The following is a 15,594-nucleotide window of genomic DNA, read 5'->3' on the forward strand; positions in this document are numbered from 1 at the left end:
CTTGTGCTTGAAATGAACCTGCTGCTTTCCATTTCTACATTTACTGGAGATTTGTAACTTACTTTGGTCTCTTGAAATAATTATGCACATAGATGTTTTGATGACCAAAGTCTAAAATTCTTTGTATTGGGATTTTGCTCTCCAGATCAACCCTAATTTGGGAAGAATGTGCTCCTATATACACATGCAACTTATCAAATTCATAAGTGTACTTTATTTTGTCTTTCTTTTTGATTGCATCAATGCAAATTATTTGTAGTTTGACCCTATTGAAGTTTGCTTAGAGTGAAGTTTGCCATAACAGTTACGTTAGAAGTGCAGAGGTGAATGTTTTCATTTTAATTAGAACTTGATGAAGGAAGTAGGATCTACTCTCTGCAGTGGAACTAAAAATTGAGAAGAGGGATGAAGCCATTCAAAAAAAACCAAAACAAAACAAAAAAAAAAACCAAAAAACCCAAAACAAACAACAAACTCAAAACAACCAGATGAAGTTTTAGAAGTAGCTGTTCAACTTCAAGAAACAAAGGGAGAAAAATACTGTAGGAATTAGTGGGAAATGAGAATATAACTAGCATTTCTGATTAAAACTTCTGAAACACTAGTCCCTCTCGAGCTTCCAGTGGATCCTTACTTCTCTCTCTCTCTCTCTCTCTCTCTCTCTCTCTCTCTCTCTCTGTGCACCTTATTTGCTGCTTTATTTCTGTCATATTGACCATTGGCTATATATGCATTTTCATTTCACTAAAACTCTGAAACTGTGAATGCAAAGGTGAGTAATTTCATTGAGACTAGGAGCCATAAGTATGTGTTTAAAATGGTAGCTTAATACCTTACAAAATTTTAAAGGTGTGCTATGATTTTCAATTCCTTATAGAAAGCAATTGCTAAAATATGGCTACAGCATGTGTTGATTTTTAGGCTTTAATTTAGAAATGCCCTTCTATTATTAGGGCAGGAGACATCATTACTGTCTGACTTGCTCTACTCATCACTTGAAATGATGTTGGGTTTTCTACTGTTTTTAGAGAGCATCAGATGCTAGATTTAATGGCATAAATATGTCCTTTTTCTTTTGAGTGTCTTCTTGATCCTTGTTATTAAGAAAAGTGCCACAAGACACTGAGGCATAAGGTTGTCATCTGTTGCTTTCCTTCACAGCTCAGCAGAGCAAGCAAATGTTCTGAACTTCTGCAGTTTTTAGGGCTCGTTAGTTGAAATGGTCAGCACTGTATTCATCAGCACATTTGCTTTACCAACAGAGAGTAGAAAGAAAATTGCTCTTTGCTTTGAAATCCAGCATACAATAAATTGGCCAGAGCAAAGGACGACCAGGGCTCTGCTACCAGTTACATACCACAACGTTTGGTTTCTTACTAATTTAGCGGTTGACAGAGTTATTTTTCTCATGTGGGTATCACAATACATAGGTTAATTGAAAGTGCCTGAGGCACTCCTGTATACCCGCCGTATCACCAACTATTTTGTGTCTTTTACATGTAAAGCGGAACAGTAACATTTTTTAAAATTTTCGGCATGAAAGTTAGCCAGCCTCTTGTAATTGTTCTTCAGGAGGTCTACCCATCACGAGAGAGCTGGATGGATAGCGGCACAGACCTGCTCGCAACAACACTGGCGAAGTCAGAGTAAGCTTGTACCGCTGCGTTTTCATCACTTTGTCCTATGCCTGTTGGGCAGAGGGCATTTTCGGGAAGTATCACGGGTTGGGTTCCTGTCTGCTTTGTCCTTGGCACCACTGCGCAGGTCAAGGCTCCTGATTAGAGCCAGCGTGTCTGCAGTGATTGCTTTTACTGATCTGGAGACCTTTCTGCTCCGAGCTGTGCAGGGCTGGCAGGGAGTGCTGGCTTTGAATGGGCTGGTGTGTCTAGACAGTGAAGTGCCGTGCGGGAGTACAGCTGTGGTCTTGGAAGCAGTGTAGCTGTGCCCCGAGCAGCCACTAATTAGCCTGGACAGTGTACCACACTGACGTGGCAAGGCAATTTCCCGTACCTGAGTTGGCTCCCGTAGCATTGTGCAGGGTTGTAATTATGTGGTGTAGACTTACCTAGCTTGTTTTGCAGAAGCTGCCAAACGGTTATCAGACAGGTAACGATTTTGGCTGTTCTTGACCTGGGGTAGATTTGGCCTGATATGTGTGAGCTGAAAAGTTCCATATCCCGTTTCCAGAGGTTTTGCATTCTCTGATGTACAGTTTAATAGTTATTATGAATTGATTTGATTACTAATACATTGTCTGAGCCTTTTATTAAAAGTGACAAACCTTTTGAGACTTGTAGGATTTAATGTTCTTGACTGGCTCGGTCTTTCAGGGAAGCTGTTTCTTCTGCATTTGTAATAACTGGCACATCTCCTTATTAAATTCAATAAGAGAAAAAGCGTATTTCCATTGAAATGAATACCTCAGGAATGAGTTCTGGTTTAGTGGGAAATGTTCCAATCTGTCTGTGCTTTTATTTTGCTCACTGTATGAGTCCTTCCATGTATTTTACTGTATTTGTTTTTGCACTTATTTGCAGTGCTATATAACAGAGCCATATATAGGTATGAGTGCTTTTCTGTTCCTAAGCCTCCGCTAGTCTGTGTATGCTTGTCCATGAATGTGCACACACAGTCTGAGCCCTCTGATCGTCTAGCTGTGCGCAGTAAGATCAGTAAAATCCTGATGGACTGTTCTATTAAAGCACTTTATTTTCTTTGTGATGTAATACAACTTATCCAACAAATCTTCGATACTCCAGTTTGTTGGCACCATAGGCCAGTATTAAAATGTCACCCAGTCAGATTAAAAAAGTACTCATTTTCTAGCTTTTCTTTTTCCCTTATTGGCTAGACTTCTAGAAAAGTTGGTTTCTCTTGGCCTTATTTCATTACAGAAGAGTTGCTGTACTTGCGGACATGTCAGTACTGGAAATCAAGGATGCCGAGTCCTTATTGCTGCCTGTCAGATACATCTGTCTGTCACTGCATATTAAGTGTCTGCAACAGCTCCATCAGTTATGGGACAACCCTTACCTGACCACTTACAAGCTGTATGCCATTCCAAACAATGGATTGAATAATTTAATAAATGTAGAGTAACTACATAATTACTTCAGTGTTAAGTACATCAACATGGTGTTCTCGGATGCTGTCGGAAAGGGAAGATAGCAGTGATCCATATAATGTGTTAAACAGATCTGAGCCTTCTCCAGATGAGTGACTGTCTCCCTGCTTCCACCCCACTGCATCTCCCACACCAAAATAAAGAAGAAGCTGTTGAAGAGCTCTGTCTCTGCTAGTAGTCTCACCACTATCAGTTTCCTTTCTGGTAGTCTTCAGCATGCGTCTTAAGCTGGTTGGTGAGTTAGCCTGGCAAAATGAAGTCTAACTTCATCTGTATGTACAGAAGTAAACATGTATCTACTTAGCAGGCTCTGCTTATCATTTGTACTGAGGAAGTAGGGAGTTGGCACGATCGTGGGATGACATCTGCTAAGGGAAAAAGAATAACTGGTTGGTGTTAAAGATGAATGCGACATAGGTTGTGGTGTAGATAGGGAAGGACTCTTGAAAAGGGTTTTATAGACAAGGCATATCCCCATTTAGTTGCAAGCACACATCCATAATCATTCAGTTCCAACTACGGTTCTGGATATCTTGTTGTGATTGTAAAGATGGGATTTGTCTGGCAAAACAAACTGTATTTGAGCTGTCCACCAAGGTGTCTTTCATGGTCAGTGGAGAGAAAAGGCATTTCTACCATGACAGTCTTATGACACGTGACATGCTTCATCTCACTGTTAGACATGACTTGGAAACATGCCTGATGCTCTCCATTTGACTTATGAAGGCAACATCTCAGGAAGTAGCTTGCACTTGAATGTCTACACTGTATATGTCTACAGGTAGGAAAGATTAACTCCTCCCTGAGTTACTGATCAATAAGCATGTCTAAATAACTTGTCATCTCCTAATGACTGTAAGTTCCTCTGGTCACATCATAATCGGGTTTCAGTTATTCACTCCTCTCAGCTGCACTGGAATGCTGTAGTTAGTCTTGGAAACAAAATGTGTTATGTTTTGGAAGGTTTAAATGGTTCAGACAATTACAGTCCATCTCATCAGCAACATACAGTGTCATAAAGGTGTTAGACCTTTTTTAACTTCTTTACGCTGGCTGTCAGTGGAGCATTAGATCAGAGTATTGCTCTTGAATTCCAAGATGAGAATTGATTTGGGTTTGGCATACCTAAGATGCCTCAAAATCTGAGCTGGAGGTTACTGCTGGCCTGTTGAATCTTTCTGCAAGAAAGATAATGTGGATCTGTGCTAAGAGCAAATTGTTGTTGGTATTTAGACTGACAGTAGGATAAATTTATGCATGACCCTATTACTGATGATGTCTCTGCTTTACTTGAAGTAGGAAGTATACTGCAACACTCATGTTGTTTCCAGGATTTTGGGATGCATGTGATATATAAAAAAAAAAAGGGGGGGGGGGGGAACATATACCAAAACAGTGTGTGTACCATTGTGGTGTCATGCACTGTATTTAAAAAATACAGTGACATCACAAAAAAAAGCATTAAGAATTATTTTAAGTTTAGGTTTGATGTATAGGTTTCAGTGACTGATTTCAGAAGCTCTGTTTATATAGTTTGGTATGGAGAAAGAAATTATTTATCAGGTCCACATCATTTATAAGAAAGCACTGTTTTATGCAGAAGACTCGGGGGGAAAACATATCCGGTAAGTGGAATTTGAGTTTAGGGATAAATTGTAAAGGAAATAAACACCCATGCGACATGGTCCAAGGGCATGGTAGGCTTGGGAGATATCTATGTTGCTATTGCTTACTTTAAGTAGATCATCAGTTCTTTCTTTTAAGATTGCCAGTTGTTTTGCTATATAAGATGAAGAATGTTGCCATGTTTGCAGGTGTCTGCCTTCCTCTGTCTTCTACAGGAGGAATCTAGCCAACCATCAGACTGTGCCTGACTAAAAGTTAAATGAGTTGACCTTCCCCATGTGGATTCCACCATTTTGAGGAATTGCTTTACATGACAGTCATGCACCTCAGTGGTATCCACCATGCTCTTCTCTTTACGAGCCAGTCCAGACTACCAAATACTAATCAGGTACCAAAGGCGTTCAGGAGATTTTTGAGATTGGGACATAGTGTGATGTTTGCTCACTGTTCAGTGATACCAGTTTAAAAAGTTACCACCACTCAGCTGTTCCTCATTTCTTCCTCAACTGAGACACAGTGTCAGAGAGCTCCCGTTTCATTTTAGTATGAAGAAAACCAGATTAATTTAAGTCACCTTTTTACCTTGGTTGGACATTACACTACAAGAAACTGCATTTGTCTTTCCTTTGCCTTGAGACGTGAGCAAAATAGCTTGTATCTGTCTGCAAAATATCATTTTAACTTTTTACAGTCTTCTATTTGATGAGTGGCCATTGATTTTATTGGCTGTTAAATGCTCTATATCTCACTGAGGCTTGGAAAGTAGTCCATACCAAGAAAGCCACAGATAGTCACTTGGCTTGGGCTTTGCAAGGGAGGGATACAGACAGATAGGGTTTTTTTTCTATTGGTAGGTAGGATTTGAAACATGTATTGCTCGTAGTTGATCCAGGTAATGTGGGAGTGAAAAACTGGATGAGATGGAGCTGGAGTAGATTTCAGTGGAAAATGCCTAGAATAATAACTTGACGTACACAAAGAAAACTTCACCTGTATTGTATCAATATGGAAATGGTGGGCCATTTTCATCCTACTAGTCTCTCTGTGTCTAACACTGTATGGAAAAAGACAATGGCAATAATCTGTAGCTCAAGCCTTTGCCACAGAAGAAAAAAAAAAAGCAACAGCACTTCTCTTCTTATATGGTGACCTTTTTTCCTGTGTCAGACAGATATTTTCTGTAAAATTATCAGAAGGGAAAAAGGAAAGACCTTCTCTTTAACCTCATTAGATTTTTTTTTTTTTTCCCTTCACTGCCTTTCTAAGGGAGCACTTAGTTAAATATTCTTGGCAGAACCTCAAAAGATTTTTGGTGTGCTGGAGGGAAGGACTTAATTCAGATAGTGTTATACTGTACCTGCTGTAAGAGAGGCATTCTTTGGAGGGATGCAGAAGCCTTGGATGCACCTTCTCTATGTAGCACAAATAGATACTTGCTTGGGTGCTACTAAAGTAGTATGGATCTTTTATTGGAAGAAACATCTGGAAGCATAAATGCGTTACAGTTTGCTCTACAAGCTGAGTGTGCTCTGGAAGCTGGGAAGGTAGATGGAGCTATGATGCCAGCAGATTGAACACTTGCCTTCTTTCTTTACTATAATTGCATTTGCTTTTCAAATTAAAGTATTTCCTCCTGATTCGCGGTATGACAAGTCCAAAACTGTGATTGAGTGCAGAGTTGAGGGCTGTATGCCAGAAACCAGGTGTTTTGTTTGATGAATAGTTGCTGTGGTTTTCTTGTTTTGTTGCATATTGGGAGTAGGATATTTATTTTGGGGTGCTGGTTGACTTTTTCCTTGTAGCACTAAGAAACTCTTTAGTTTAAAAGGATAGATATTCACAGGACTAAGGCCTTAGTCCTATATCCGTTAAACAGCTGTCAGCCTTACGGCTACCTGTTCTTCTATGCAAAGTCGTCTTTGTTGTATAGGTGACATTATTAAGTCAGATACTGACACTTTTTTTGGTTGGGTTTTTTTTTGTTTTTTTTTTTTTTTTTTCAAGAAAACTAATTCTTTGACAGTTGTCACAAATATGATATCAGTCAGTTCTGGTGCACTCAGTCAAAGCACTCTGGTGTTAGCAGTAGGCAGAATACTGTGAATCATGATATATTAATGAGGACAAAAGTAGCAACTTACCCTTTTCAGCAGTCCATTAGCACTTTTGACTGATTAGCTCAAAAGGCAACCATAGTTCCAGGGAAATGAGTCAGCAACGAGTCAGGCCAGGTCCTGAGTCATCACTGCACCCGCCCGGCCATGGGGGCTCACCAGGAGCCTGCTGCCCTTTGGAGAACGTAGCTGGCCAGCTGATGGAAGTGATCCTTCCCTTCCCTCCAGGAATCCTAAGGCATCCTGTAGCATGCTGCATGTGCTTTACTCCTGTGCCAATCAAAGGAGTAAAGTGAAGGGGCCACCAAGGCTGGGAAGAGAGGCTGAGGAGCTGGCTGTGATCTCGTTGCTCTCTTCAGGCTACCTGAAAGGGGATTATAGGGAAGGTGGAGCCAGGTTTTTCTCAGAGATGCGTATTGTAAGGTCCAGAGGCAATCGGTAGCAAGAGAAAGTCAGATTACATAGAAGAACTTTTCACAGAGCAGTTAAACACCAGAATGAGGCCCAGAGAGGCTGTGGCACATCTACTCTGGGGATGGAAAGCTCACCTGAACTAACACCCAGAGTTAATCTAACATTGATGTGAGCCCTGCTTTGAGCTGGCACTTGGACTAGATGACTTCAAGAGGTCCTTTTCAACCTAAATTATTCATGATTCACAAAATTATATGCTTAAGTGGGTTCCCAGTCAGAGTTTAATAACCTCATAATTAATCCAAACTGAGATTTACCGATAATATTTTAATTGTACTGGTTTCTTAAAGAATTCTGTGCATTCTAAGCTTGATGGCTTCTTCCCTAGGTTTGGAGATCAAGATTTTTCTTTGCATTCGTGGAAGCTAAAACCTAAATTTTCAGGAAGTGAGACTGTAGAATTGTGAATGGTGTAGGTTTGGGCTTTGGCTTCAGGCTGTGACCAAATGCTGCCATGCTTGTTCCTTTGAGAGTCCACGTCCTCAGTGTTGGTCTGTGTCAGTGATGTACCAGCTTCTCTTCTAGCCTTTGCTATCATGCATGGTAACCCCAAATTTGTAGCTAGCTCTATGGGCCTTTGTGGCTGCATTTTTTTTTTGCAGTGGTGGAGATGGACTCTCTGAAAGGCCAACATGGCAAGGGAGTAGCTCTGTGTCTCTCCAGGATGTTTTTTATTGCAATAACACAGATAATAATATGCATTAGACAAATGTATTGTGTTTCTCAGGCTCTGTGAAACTAGGAAGAATAACTACCTATTTTTTTTCTAGTTCCTTGTATCTCAGGTACCATTATGTACTTTTGTACTTTTTTCTCACGGATCCCTAATGTTGCTCCTTCAAACAAAAATGACGAGCTACATTTAATAAAAATAAAAAAGTGTACTACTTCTGATGTACTTTTTTCTTTTTTTTTTTGCTTGTTTCCCTAGCAAGTAGTATTTAAAAAGCACTGCTTGAGTAATCTAGAAATTCACAGATAGATTTGCTTGCTTGCAAGAAAGGCAACGTTGTCATGGGTTTGTCCTCTTTCAGGAGTTTGGTAGTCTTGCCACTCCTAAGTTTCCCCTTCACTTTTCTCTCAGACTTCATTCTTTTACCCCTGACATTTCTTGAGGTGAATATTGAGTTTTTGTTTTTCCTGTCATTAGGCTGGCTTACCTCAAGGAAAAGTTCAGACCCTTCCAGGGAGAGGATCAAAGAGGTCAATTATAAATGAAAAGTAGGGGAAGGAGGGATATTTTCCTGTCTTGCTTCATCATTTTCACTGATGGAGTCTGCAGAAGCAGAACAGTCTGGTGCTTGTAATATTTGGGGATGGTTCTGTGTTTTCTGAGCTCATTATGGAAAGGAGCCAGCGAGAGAGCTGGAGGAGTGAACAGGCTGCCCACATGTTTAGAACAGGCTGGGAAGCTGCTTCAGGTTCCTATTTCCCAATCCCTGCCCACAAAAAGGAGGGAAGGGAGGAGGTTTCTCCTGTTCTTTTGTGGAGGGGGGGGGAGGGGAAGAGAAAGGAATGAAAAATGGAAAATGAGAGAGGGATGGGAAGAATCTGCCTTCTTCCCGCTCCTTGGGGGACTGGTGCTAGATAGAGCATTTGAGGAAGAAAATGCCATGTTTGGATTTTCAAATACTTGAATTTCAACTCTGCTGTTGGCCTCAGAAACTTGTAAGGAAGTCCAAAAGAAACAGTCTTCCTCTCCAAAGAGGTTTAGCTTGCATCATGTAGGCTCCTTTGCTTGTAGAGTCATATTTAGTGATGTAATGAAAAAAAAAAAAAAGTGGAAGTGGTGTCTTTCAAATCTCGCTTTCAACCAACTTCAGGCCTGGACAAAAGAAATGAAGGAGTTTTTATAGCCCGTATTTGTCACTGTGTAGATGAAAGTAAAAAAACGTTCAGCTTTATCTTGGTTTGGTTTGTAAACTCTTGATTAATTCCCTTTTGCCCCCCCAAACCAGAGAGGGAAGAAAAATGTTGACTTTGGAAAGTATGAACTCTCCTCACAGGAGAGGTACTGATGTGCGGTTGGCTGCTTTGGATTCTTTTCTGGGTTTTGGGTTTGCTTCTCCGTCCCCACCCCACCCCCACCCTCCACTCGCACAAGGCAATTCATTGGGAAAACCTTAAAACAGTCTTTAGAAGATGACAGCAGTGGCAGCCCTGCAGTACTCACCTACCGACTGCAGCCTCTCCTCTGGGTCTGATGCAGGAAAATAAAACGCTGTGTCTTCAGCATGGAGAGATTTTCCTACTTTTAAGAATTTCCATGTTTCTCCAGCGAATTTGTAATTAACAAAAGGTCTTGACTCCTGAATCTCTTACACAGTTTTGTCATTGCCCCATGTAGGGAAATAATTCTGGGTGGGCTCTCCTGAGCAAGTTCGCAGGTTTTTCATGTTGTAGAATTTGCTGCAACTTATGTAAAAATGTACAAGCTGACTGTGGCAACCCAGATGTGACTTCTGTGGCATCACCCTGCCTGTGGCAGCAGTCAAAACACACTGCTTAATTTACTTTTACTATTTCAAGCTGTCCAAAGCAGAGTGGATAGAAAACTGGAGCTTTAAATAACATTGTAGCAAAAGCTGAGATACTTATTCACTCTTCCCTTTCTCTGCTTCTTGCTAGAATTTGGCCAGGTGGGGATGGAGGAGGGACAAGCAGGACAGGTTTCTGCCTGGTTCCCCAACTGCTTTTCCTTACCTTTCAAGAAGAGGCAAGGGGGCTTCTGCCCTGGCTTCAGCTGTGAGAGGGGAGTTGGAGGCAGCAGTGAGGACTGAGCGGTTGGCTTGGCCAGCCATTCCTCAGCTCCTTGGCTCAAAAGAAGACCACCTTCCCTCTCCTCATGGTCATTTTTCTGTCCCTCATGAAGAGCCACTGCTCAGATGAGGCGAGTGTCCTTCCTCCTCATGGTTGTCAGCTCATCAGAGGACGCATCAAATAGCCATCAAAAGACCTCCTGAAATCAGGAAAAGGTGCTGCCTGTTCCCCAGGCTCCTTGCGTGGAGCGCTCTGTCCTTTGTGCAGCTCTAGGGTTTCTCCTTGTTTCCTTATTCCTTTGGGAGGAAGAGGTGGCAACACAACTGGAACTGGAACGTGGGTCCCCCTTATGCGTAGAAAAGGAGAAAGCAATTGTGTTTTTGACTTTATAAGCCTTCCTTAGTCAGATGTTTCTGATTACAAGGTGATCATATGCATGGCTGTCACTACAGTAACCATGTTTGATATGTCCCCTTCTGGTCTAAAAAGCAAGTATCACTCTCATTGTGACACTTGTCTTTCTCATATGTGTTTCTGATTTTTAAATTTAACCTCTTTATTTATTGATCCTACTTGAAGTTTTGTCCACCCCTGAGTTTTTGAGACCCGCCAACTTCAGTAGACCTGAACGCAATGGCTCTAGCACCCTCTGCATCTGAGGAACTGTGACCGTGCAGTAGAGTGTCATGCCTACGATATCTACACGTGCTGAGCAGCTCAGGAGGTACGCTGGCATGTGACCAGAAGAAGTGGTAGGCTAGAGCCTACCCGTGGGGTACCCGAGTCCTTTTTGCTGAGGAAGAGATTGATTCAGTATGGAGCACTGATGTTGCTGTATTTAGTCTTGAGTGAGCAAGCAAAATTATATGGAGTTTAATTTAACTGTTTTGTTTTAGATAGCAAGGGAGGTTGGTTTGGTTTCGGTTGTGGTTGGTTGTGGGGTATTTTTTTAACAGAATTTAAATTTCTAGGCATAGGTAATTCTGGGCACTAGAGCATATGTAGCCAAAGATCTGTACGTTTCTGGAGAAGCCTAGGGTTTTTTGAAACTTGCTTATACTAAGCATATGCTTTATGCTAAACGTATGCATAGGTAGATACAATTAGTCTTTGAAACCCAGAACAAAGTAAAAGCTGATTTAAATTCAAGTGCAGGAGCTTTTTATGGTAAGGTTAAAGAAAAAAAAAAAGGAAGAAAAAAAAAAAAAAGAGAATGAAAAGTCTTATATGGGATATAAAAATGTTAATATTTTAATAAAGCGGATTTCTTCATGTTGTCCAGGTCACTAGAGCTACTGTAAGCAGTAGGACTGTTGTAGGAATGTTTTATGTTTCAATATAAAGATCATCTTTGTAATTAGTTATTTTGATATTTTGCAGCTTTCCTTCTTGGAACTTGGAATATGTAAATATTCAGCCTTACAGACTTGTTTGCTGGAGGAAAAAAAAAAATTAACTCTGTGAATGAGGGGGGAAGCTCACTTGACTGAGGGCTTAAAAAGCAAATTAACATTGAGACCTCTCTTGTTTTTACAGTCCCTAATTACAGTCAGCTAATTGCTGCTGTACCAATTGGTCTTCAAATGTTAATTCCCTCTGTCTTTCCTCTGACCTGAGCACAAACATCAACATCCTGCATTAAATTAGACATCTGATAAAGCAGCAGCCTAAAATGCAAGTGCCTATTCATCCTTAGCCAGGCTTCATTGTAATGTTGTTTCTCACTTTTTTTCTTTCCTCCAAAATGAAGTAAATTATATAGAAGCACCAATAACTAAATAACAGTGCATGTCAAAAAAAACGTCTGGAATAATGCTATTGAAAGCTCAAGTTTACAAATTAGGTTAAAGAACGAGGTCCTGGGAAAATAGATTGTTAGCAAAGCAATATTGGTCTTAAATGAAGAAGATGTTTAGAAGCTAGGAGAGATGTTTAACCTTTTTTTTTTTTTTCTCTCCTTAAAGACAGCATGTGGTTACCCAAGCTTATGATTGAAGGGTTGGTTTCTTCTTTCAGATAGAGACTAATGTTTCTACTGAATCAGGTAAATGGAAGTTGCCTTGCGTAGCTGAAAAAAATAAATAAATCTAAGCCTAAAATGATTTTTGATTATACTTTAACGAGACAATTTCTGAGCCCATTCACACTGGATCATTTCACTTGCTGCATCTTTTAAATATTCATGAAACCTGAAGCAGAAATGAAGACAGGTCTCACTTTTCCAACTGTATACTTCATAAACTCCACTGAAAAACATTGTAAAAGGATTCATTGAGCTTTCAAAAATAAGAAGGCTAAACTTACTGCATGAGCTTAACTAGCCTACATCCCGTTATCCCCTTCATGTTTTCTTCATGTCCTAAGTCTTTTAAATAGTACACGTCTCCTAGGCATCTCTGCATATTTCTATTCCTATATATTCCTTGATCCAGTTGTTTCATAGAACAAACCTGTGCGGGGTGTAAATCTGTGCTTTCTACTAAGGGAAGCAGCATTTTCATAGATCACATTTTTGAGGATGCCAGAATGTGTTTGGAGAATGAGTCAGGAGATTGCAGAAGGAAAAATTTCAGGGTTAAGATAGGTGAATGATGCCCTAGAGTGCTGACTTTTTGTGCAGTACTAGGCAATTTGTTTAAAATCCAGATTCTTATAAGTGAGTTCCTGTTTTTAGGACTACTTGACTCCTTATCTTATTTACTGAATGCTTCCAGAGATCAATGGAACTGTTTTAAATATGGAAAGTATTATATAATATGAAAAATTCTCAGAAATAGGCCTCAGTTTTCTCATATTGTACCTTTCAAGTTATTAGATTTATTTGATCTGGCACTCTTTGTCTTAGCTCTCTCTTCCTTAAGGAAGCCTTATTCAAATAAGTATTTCTGAAGCTTTCAGATATTGTGGTGATGAATGTTAAAAGCTCGCAGAAAAAAAGAACAGATTGGAGGATTTCCATAGCTTGGAGTTAAGAAATTTTAGTGCTATATGTGCTGAAGAAAATGCAGCTGCTCATTCAAAAGTATTTGTAGGCAGCGCCCATTCTATGTGCCAAATGAGATAGGACCCTGCAGTGAAATACTTTGTGGCCACTTCATTAAGCTCTTTGCTGTGCAAGAGAAGTAAAATTGGACTTTTGACTGTGAAAAATCCCCAGCCACATGTTTGTTTGCAGCCTTTTATGTATTTACTTTTTCATTCCTAAGGTTTTTATTATTCAGGTGAACCAGTAATTCAGATGGATTGGATTTCTGACTACCTTCTGGCCATAAGACTGTCATGTGTCCTAGCCCAAGTTTAACATGTGCGTGTGCTCTGTTGGGTGAATGCTTGGGCACATTTCTCCCAGGTCTCACCGCTCTCGACACATCTTACAAGTCTTTTCCCTGGCTCAGATTTCTGATCTTTGTTCATGGGCCCTGGCCTGTTCCTGCCATTACAGAGTTCACCAGTGGCATGTTTTCTTGAAGATCCCAGTCTACACATCCTTACTCTGTCCTCTTGTCTCCCTCTGTACCACACCCACTCCCAGTCTCTTTCAGTCCATCTGTTCCCACTGTGACATGGCTAATCCCAGCTCCTTGCTGATTCCCACCATGGATCTCTAACTCCCCCGTGCCCCTGTTCATTGATACTGCAGATTTCTTCCCAGGATTGTTTCCCTTCCTTTCCAATTCCCCATAACCTTATCGCTTTGCAGTCATTTGCGGTGGACGTAGTGTGACTCTGGAGCTGAGACACTCAGGCTTTTTTCCTGGCGGTGACTCTCAGCTTTCACAGCAGAAGACAATGAGAATTTTTGCCCCTGTTTCCTTATTTTACCAAGGAGATAAGGCTGTTTAGTCTCCTCAAAAGTATTTAAAAATCTGTGAAGAAGCAGTTCGGCAGTCTGTAAGCACAAAGCACCACTGTTAATGAATGAAATGAGGTAAAACTGAAATGGAGTTTGTGATGGTAGGATGAGGCAAACAGGCAATTTTCCACCAAGGTGCGGGGAGTCTTTCAAGCTGTTTTAGTGCTGAGCATCACTGCAGAAATCTAGCAGTTCTTTTCTTTGCCGTGTGGGCCTTTGAAAATAAACATCATAGGCTTTGAGGAAGTCAGTTCGGCCTCAGCTTGGTGTCTCCCAACATTTGTTTTCCTCACTGGAAGATGCAGTACTGTGCGTTCCCAGCCCCGCAGAACCTGTGCGCGCTGCCATCTGCCTCTGCTGCCATCTGCTCCCCTGAGCTTGCCGCAGCCAGAGACGGTACGTGCCCTTTCCGATGGCTGAGACGTAGCAACCGGAAGGTTATCTAGCCTAATACCAGGGTAGCATTTCTCTGGAGGAGCGGGGGGGGGGGGGGGGAAGGTGGAGGTTTGCTGGTTTTAGCACACTTTTGTGGCTGTTTGGCACTTGCAGCGTTTGAGGGTGGTCTTCCTGCAATTTGGCTGCTTTGCATACTGCGTGGAAAAGGCCTTGTAGCAGAGACAGCAGGTGCTGCGTATGCAAGGTGATTTTTTGGTTTTCCTTACTGGCATACCTTTTATTTTAAATTTAACAGCTCTTCCTTTTTCCAGGGTATCAGCAAGATTCTTTCGCACCTGGCTATGTAACCTTGCTTGATTGTATAGCAGCGATTCTTCAAGAGCTTGGGGGTTTTTTGGTTTGTTTTTTTGGTTTTCCTCCCTGTGCATCTGAGTAGGACTTCAAAGCTGCATGAGGTCATGCCTCCGTTTTCTCCAGGTCTTGTTATTTAGCTCGATAAATAATATATGAATAAACTTTGGAGATATATGTAAGTAGGAAATAGTGTGCACCCTTCTTGGGGTTATCATGAGCTCAGTGTGTGTGGGTGTATGCATACGTGTGTGTGCGTGTATATGTAAAAATATATCCTTCATCTATATAATGCAAACTCCTTGAAGACCTCTTCAAAAACAGCGCTAGGCAGTTTTTACTGCAAGAGTTAAATGTTTGAAGGGTAGAGTCCCATGGATGGTTCTCATGGGCCTATTTTTAGTTTCTCTTATGGGAAGAATGGCAAAAAATAGACCAGGACCGTGACTTTGGATTTAGTGCACATAATGTTTATAGGTTAGTTGACAGGAGCGTGTGCATGTGTATGTGCCACAGGACTTTAGTACTACACTTCCTGTACATTCATTAACAGGACTCCCGGCAGAGCTACTGTAGTTTCAGTGCTTATAATACTAATTTTAACGTGCCGCTATAAAATGCATCATAGCTCCAAAGTGCTATTTTCAGTCTTGATTAGGGATTACTGACCTGAAAGATCTGTTATTTCTCCAGTGAGAGGCTTTCTTGAATTCATTAAATGTCTCTCTGGATTTGCCCAGAGTGCTTTGCTCCTCCACCTCTCTCCCCTCCTGCAGAAGCTGTGGATGGCGGGGGGATGCACAGGGTTTTGTTGCACTTACGCAGACGGTGCCTTTATAGCCTGCAAGTACCAGTGCCGCATCTTTTAGACGTACAAGATTTTGAACAGAAAAAAT

The 15,594-nt window shown here is 41.0% G+C and overlaps 1 protein-coding gene across 1 annotated transcript in view; it reads left to right on the forward strand.

Annotated features, from left to right (window-relative positions):
* The window catches only part of PDE3A (phosphodiesterase 3A), a gene marked incomplete at both ends in the record, with an annotated part of 264,685 nt that overhangs the window by 129,237 nt on the left and 119,854 nt on the right, over positions 1–15,594 (forward strand). The gene's annotated exons all lie outside the window — the stretch shown is intronic.

The sequence above is a fragment of the Vanellus vanellus genome (genome assembly GCF_965231255.1).
Source record: "Vanellus vanellus genome assembly, chromosome: 1".
Taxonomy (NCBI): Eukaryota; Metazoa; Chordata; class Aves; order Charadriiformes; family Charadriidae; genus Vanellus; species Vanellus vanellus.